The 7,634-nt window shown below is 41.6% G+C and overlaps 1 pseudogene; it reads left to right on the forward strand.

Moving 5' to 3' along the window:
- The first annotated feature begins 2,449 nt into the window (after positions 1-2,449).
- LOC147432350 (uncharacterized) lies at positions 2,450-3,196 on the forward strand (annotated as a pseudogene).
- Positions 3,197-7,634: the final 4,438 nt, after the last annotated feature.

Raw genomic sequence — 7,634 nt, forward strand, 5'->3', positions numbered from 1 at the left:
GAGAGAGGGCCTCCTTATATAGGTTTTTGAGAGGGTTTAGGATTAGGGATAAACATGCTTAAATCCGCTGATTGGGGTTACTTTTTGCTTAGGGTGGTCAACAGATTGAGGTCACCTGATATGTCACCATCAAGATATTCTCTAGAGTGATGTGAGAGGGGAGGGTAAATGCTGATTTTTCTGATTGTGACACATGGGGATAAGGCCTTGACCAGCATTTAAGAGCAGGTAAGGTGGCTGTTGAAACTGGAGGTTCTGCACATGTCAGGGGGGGACCTGCTGGGTCCTCCTGAATATCAAATCCTCAAAAAATCCTCAACCATGGCTTCTTTTGACATGTGTTCTTTGAAAAAATCAGCATGTCTCTTTTCAACTCAAAAGTCTTTATCCCTGTTGACTCACCTTTACCATAATATTTTCCCCTTTTCTCCTCCTTCAACTGCATTGTTGATGCCCAATCACTGCTTCTAGTAACAGTGAACTATTACTTACCAAATACTTATGGTGCAGTAAAAAATATTTACCATGAGTAAAAAAAGTTACTGTAGGTAAAAAGTGATTTGTCTTTACCATGTAGGTGAAAAATATTTACTGTAGGTAAAAAATATTTACTGTGGTAAATAATATTTACTGTCGGTAAAAAAGTGAAAACGGAGTATGCTGTCTTGTGAGTCCACACGAACATCCTCGTGTAAATTTCACTAGAAATTCACACCTAGAATGGGCTATTCTGTAAGATATAGGTTGTAGGCATGCATAAGAGCTCGTTCCCACGTATCTTCTGCCCATGGCACTTTTTACTCTTTGGTGCTTGTGAAGTAGATTTTTCTTCTCTTTCGAGATCCCTTGGACTAGAGTATCCTCATCTCCCCAACAACTGACTGTGCCTTTATTGCATCTTCAGAAGGGGTCCTAAAAACCATGCATCAACACACACACACACACACCTCTCTCTCTCTCTCTCTCTCTCTCTCTTTCCTACACACACACACACACCGCTCTCTCTCTCTCTCTCTCTCTCTCTCTCTCTCTCTCTCTCTCTCTCTCTCTCTCTCTCTCTCTCTCTCTCTCTCTCTCTCTTTCCTACACACACACACACACACACGATGTAGAGAGAGAGAGAGAGAGACAGAGAGGGGTTGTGGGGGGGGGGCATAATACCTGCGCAGCAGGTGGAGGCCAAGGTTTGAGCAGAGCGCAGGCAAAAATGGCCCCTGCTGCTCGCGGGTTTCGCTTTTTTCCCCCAAATTTTTTTGCGTCGCTATACGCGTTGATATACGCGTGGGAAATAAAGCCTTTCCACGTGTATATAGACGCGCATTGCGACGCGTATATCGGCGCCCGCTAATTTCATCGATATACGTGCATTGATATCTCCATGTTGTGTAGTAGTGATTATTGCAGGATCCTTGTACACATTGGAAATTGATGAATCACTTGGGTTCTCATAATCAACTTTAATCTTGCACGATGATGGTATTTCCATTTCCAAGAAACAATATTGTTCTCTTTTTTCATCTGATCAATAAACGTTATTGATAAACAAAATTAACTACACATAGACTATTTTTCCATTTCCCTTGTTCCAAGCAATGGAACAATGGAAATGGACAAATAGTCCATTTCTCTGGAATTCAAGTTGAATTCTACAGGACCAAGAGATGCTTGGTTTTGTCCATTATTCATAGGCATCGCATAGCCTTGATTTTTGATATGCCAGGCACTTCGATGTCAATATAAAGTGAATTCTAGCACACACTATTGGCTAGATGGTGAGAACACCACAAACACCATTCACTAATCATTCAAGAAAGCAAATCACAAGAAAGTAGCAAAAGATAAAAGTGAGCTAATGTGGTTTCATGGCAGTCCATTAGACATTAAGGTTATAGACCAAAGGAATTCACTGAGGGTTACTGTATGATAACATGTGAGTGTAAAGAAGGGGGTTTATACAATGGAGGTAAGGTGAATTTAAGAAGAACGGTCCCATTTATGGGGGTTACAAAGGGACCTTTCATGCATGCAGGTGATGTCCCTAAGGTTATAAAGAACTATAAGATCATATGCAACCAGTTTGTACTTTGGAGATGACACTTTCCATTTGGTCTTGAGGGAAAGTTTTACTGCTCAAGTTGCATACAAGTATGGCTTGAAGAACTACACCCCCGGTGGTGGAGATATTTGCATGATGAATACGAAGCTCAAGTTCTTGTAGCTTCATCATGACCACAAACCTCTGCACCACAGTTCTTAATTTTTACGGAATTGCATCCATTGCCATTTGTAGACCATGAATCTGCATTTGAAACATCCTCTTGAGTGACATTGCTTGTTTCGAAAAACCTTGCAGATGGATGAGAAACATGGTCAGGTTGATTGCCCATGGAAGAGTATTAAACTCGAGAATTATCCTTGGCATAATGAAATTATGGTTCAATGAAATCATTTTTTGGATCCTGCTGCTATAAGTTACACTTTAGCTAATTTCATGAGCCTCCACATTACAGGCATGGACTATGTCTTTGCCACCCACCAAAGATCAAGAAGACAAACTCCCACCACCTATGCAAAGTGTTGGTATACGCTTGTCTCATGAGGGAATCAATGTGTCCCCCAGAACGTAAGAACCCAATGTTAATGAACATGTTACCAATGCTTCCCCTTCAAAAAGGGTAGATGTCAAGGAAAGTTCTTTGTCCCCTTTGTAGAGGCAAGGTCAATAGTTGCAAGTCTAGAAGCTGCTCCCAAGGGACGTGTACATTTTTTGGTAGCTTTGAAGAATTTCGGGCCCATGCTAGGTGTGAACATCCTCCAACCCCACCATCTGAAGTTTATCCTATCCGGAACTGCGATTGGCACCAACGGATTGAGCGCTAGAGAGACATGGGAGATGTTTTGAGTGGTATTCGATCTGCACGGTAGTGTGGGGAGTATGTTATTGAGGATCATGGTGAGATAGAAACTACCTACTGGGTGATGAGGGGAATTGGTGGAGGGTCCTCTTTTTGTTTGAGATATTTGGGTGCAACTTTAGCTGCAAGAGACATGAGTATATTGTCACGATTACAGGGTAATCAGGCAGAGGGCATGGACGTCAAGATTGAGGAAATGGGGAGATATATTTCATTGTGGTAGGGACGGGGGGTTAGCCAGTCATGATCCCCACATGGCCGATCATCTTGTATGTACTTGACCTCTTTGCAAGCGGATGAGTAGGCGGTAGAGACACCCACTCTTGAAACCCTGCACTCTCCACTGTGAGCGCAAAAAAAATGGGAGGGCTAAGAACCCCCTATTGTCTGTGGTGGATGATGGGAGGGCTCTTGGCCCTCCCCCCCCCCCCCCCCCCCCCCCTTTTTTAAACCAAAAAGTAGCCCAAGTGTTTCAATTTCTATTTTCCCCTTCTCCTCTTCCACCAATCTACTAACTTCATCGTTATCAGATATCTCTCTTGCTAAATCGCACGATCAGGACTATCCTAGCATAGGATACGTCCAATAGTATGACTATTTATAGAGGCAAAGATTGATGATGCTCTTCAACGACCAATGCGATACTTTCTCGGATAACGCTTGATGCTGGGAATCCTTAGAAATTGATGTTATGACCAATGCAATACTTTCTCGGATAACGCTTGATGCTGGGAATCCTTAGAAGTTGATGTTGATGATGATTTTAGTTTTTCACTTTAGTTTATTTTTATTTTTATTTTGTACCCAAACATTGTATTAGATCCACCAAGACTATATCAATTTGGTCTCATTGGTCCTTTTGGTCTTTTGAAGACAGTTAATATAGCATTTCATTTCATTTCATCTCTCTCTCTCTCTCTCTCTCTCTCTCTCTCTCTCTCTCTCTCTCTCTCTCTCTCTCTCTCTCTCTCTCTCTCTCTCTCTCTCTCTCTCTCTCTCTCTCTCTCTCTCTCTCTCTCTCTCTCTCTCTCTCTCTCTCTCTCTCTCTCTCTCTCTCTCTCTCTCTCTCTCTCTCTCTCTCTCTCTCTCTCTCTCTCTCTGTGCTTGCAAAAAAAAAGGGCAGGGCCAAGAGCCCCTCTGAGGCCCCTCCATCATCCGCGCACGCGGACGATGGGATGGCTTTTGGCCCTCACCTTTTTTCACAAAAAGTAAGTGTAAATTTTGGCCTTTAAAATCTTGCAGATATATTTTGCGACCGGGGGTGGGGGGGGATGAAATGAAATGTTACATTAAACTTATTTAAAAGGAAAACATGACCTATGAGACCAAACTAATACAATCCTTGTGGATCTAATCCAATGTATGGGTACAAAAATCAAATGAAGTAAAGTGAAAAACTAAAATAAAAATCTAAAATCATCATCATCATCATCAATGTCTGATGATGTCGGCATTGGGAACTATCCGAAAAAGTATTGCATCAGTCAATCGCTAAAGAGCTTTGTCAATGTCCACCTCTATAAATGGTCGTACTGGGCATCTCCCATTTTGTGCTAGAATAGTGTTGATCCTCTAGTGATTGAGCTTCTGTTGATGTCGTGGTCACCCTCGTAGACAAGGGTGTCTAGCTCTCCCGAGCTCTGTGGCTCTGTCCACTAATATACCATTGGTATAAGTGGGCTTTAAAGACTACTGTAAAGCATGCTCATCTAGCTACCGAGTCCTTACTCTAAAGAATTCAATGATCTCCCTTTCTAAATGTCATGGTCTCCTCAAAATACTTTCCCTATGTCTGTGCATCTCTAGCAAAAACAACCCAAGGAATCTCTGATATGATATCTCATGACTCTAGCCAACAGCCCAAAGCCCTCTCTGAATAGACAGTGAAAACGGCCTCGTATCTCATAGTATATCAGACAATGACAAATGTGATGTAACTCACTCTCTGGCTCTCTATGGCACAAATGGCATATTCTGGCTTCTAATAGTACTCTCCTAAATATTATAGTCTCAATCTCTAGGTGATGCGATGATGTGTGCATCTGACCAATAGCACATTATGTCCCATACTAGGATAAATGAGTGTCCATATAGTCCAATTTGATCACATATCCATCCATTTTTAGTTGGAGAAGATGCTCTCTATAGAAAGCCATCTTCGTGCCCAACTCTTGCACCGACTGTATCCATGTGCTTTTGGTATCTAGTTGAATCAAATCCTGACGTATAAGTCTAATGATATCTATCCGTGTGAGAGAAAGGGAGGGTGCATCTAGGAGTACTAGAATGGGGACAGTGTATCCATGATGAAGCCATGTGACTAAAACCGTGATGTCATTTGCACATACCAACATCTTGTGTCCCCTTGTAGTGCTAGTTGTTCAGATGACTCAAGGGCTGGCCGAGCATAACTATCTCCCATAAATTATGCATGAAGAAAATTGATCTAGTAAGGGAATCAATTACAAGAGGAGGGGGAAACTACCTTGGCTCAAATAATCTCATGTGGCATTGAGGTATTAGCCCAAATCAGTCAAGAGATCATAGAGACTAGATGCCTCTCTATACATCTCCATCCATCAGTCCTAAGCCAAGAGATCATAGAGACTAGATGCCTCTCCATAGATATCCATCCATCAATTCTACCAGAGCTTCCATGGTGGTCAACTGAGGGTCCCCAAATTTGTAGTCCAATAAGCATAGCTGAAGCAACTAGAGTGTCAAATAACCACAACTTTGTTCGAGGTATGAAAGATTTTGTTTGTCTCACACTCTTACTCTTTCAGACTTGCATGGTCTAGAATCACTTCCAAGTGCCTTGATCCCTGCTTGCACCTAGAGTATTCATCCATAGATTACCGCTATTTTTCATCTTTGATAGCATCCTCAAAACATGTGGGTTCTACCTTTTTTGTAAGCTTTGCCATATATGCACAATGACAAGCTACATAGCTTCCATAAGTCAATCTCTGCATAGGAATTCTTACTCTTTCAGACTTGCATGGTCTAAGATCACTTCCAAGTGTCTTGCTCCCTGCTTGCATCCTTCTTGCATCCAAAGTATTCATAAATGGTATGAAAAACTTCTCATCTAGACTCTGGTCAGATCCACTACTATCCCCATCATCATAACCAGTACTCAAATTTGGTAACTTAGGGACATCATCAACTTTTTCCTTCCCTTTTCTTGATACGTTTTTTGAAGAGTTAGTAGGACTCACTCTTTCACACATGCCACTCCGTGGATTCTCACCATGACCTATACTAGATGACCCTTGCGGCCCACTCAAGACTTGTGATCGAGCTCTTGTATTTTATGTAGCAACATTCTCTCTTACATCAGCCCCCAAATCATCTTCTATATGAGCATACCAGCTTGCCATTTCATAAAAAATGACATCCTTACTTACCCACACTTTACTTGTGACAGGATTGTGACACTTGTACCCCTTTTACTCAAATTAACACACATTTTTTTTCTTTTGGCTCAAGCTTACTGTTGGGTGCTCCATCGTTACATAGCTCCAATGACCAACAAAATTATCAATCCGGAGGGATGAGCTACCCGGCTAGGGCATGGAAACACTCACACAGTTAGTGAGCTCATCATGGCAACACTAACAGTTAACTCTATGAGGTGAGCTTCTCGGCCTATGGAGGAGCTAAGCCACAATGATGGGCAATATCCACATCCACTTCCCTTCACCTCCAATCAACCCAATCACACAGACACCAACGATTGCTAGATGCACACAACACCAGTTCTATCATGCAACACACTAATCGCAAGCACACACACATAGATCTATCAAGAACCACACTCCAATCAAACCTACATGCACACACAAGCAAGAGAGGGAAATTGCACAAGATTAGAGAGGGATTAACCACTAATTAGTTACAATCTAGCTAATCAAAGCATCATTAGAAATCACAAGAAGCATGAGAGAGGCATAGTGAAAGAGAATTAAGAATTGATTAGTGTTAACCAAGTCACATGAGCAAGGAGAAGCTCAAGGACTCCATAGCCACACACCTCAAGAGATCTCACCAAAGCGTGCTTTCAACAAATGAGCTTGAGAACCCTAATTTCTTTTACACACTTCCTTATGTACATAGGGTAAAAATATGCAATGTCCGGGCATCTAAGGCCTTTAAGGCTCCACCACTTACTAAATCTACTACCTAGACACACTTTTACAGCTTGGAACTCCGATTGAGCTTGTAACACAATAAAATATTATAATGGCTTGAAATAAATCGGGAATTGACAATACATGACCATTTTGGGAGAATGTGAAAAATGTGTAACTCCAATCTTTACTGCTTCTTCATGTTGATCTTCGATGTGCATTTGTACATCTTCGGTCTTTAGTAACTTCTGTTAACTGAGGTTGACTCATTTAAAGTTTCCCCCTTCTGATTTTAGTGCCCATCCTTGGGCACTGTTGAAAAGTGTTCGTGGAGGCTGTGGAAGGTTTTTGATTGGTTGTTGATGGGCTGATTGTCTTCATTTATCGTTGAATTTCTTGATGAGGTTCAATCTGCAGTAGCATCTTCATTTGTCCAAATATGTATGACGTGAGAGATGATGTTGCATTTGTCTGTTGTAATAACATAATGATGAGGCTTCTGTTTATTTATGAAAAGTATGTACAAGGGAAGTAGAATGATGAGGTTCTAAATTAGGGTCTAATACCTGGATGACCAAAGGGAAAA

The sequence above is a fragment of the Adiantum capillus-veneris genome, chromosome 20 (genome assembly GCF_014529385.1).
Source record: "Adiantum capillus-veneris isolate H3 chromosome 20, ASM1452938v2, whole genome shotgun sequence".
Taxonomy (NCBI): Eukaryota; Viridiplantae; Streptophyta; class Polypodiopsida; order Polypodiales; family Pteridaceae; genus Adiantum; species Adiantum capillus-veneris.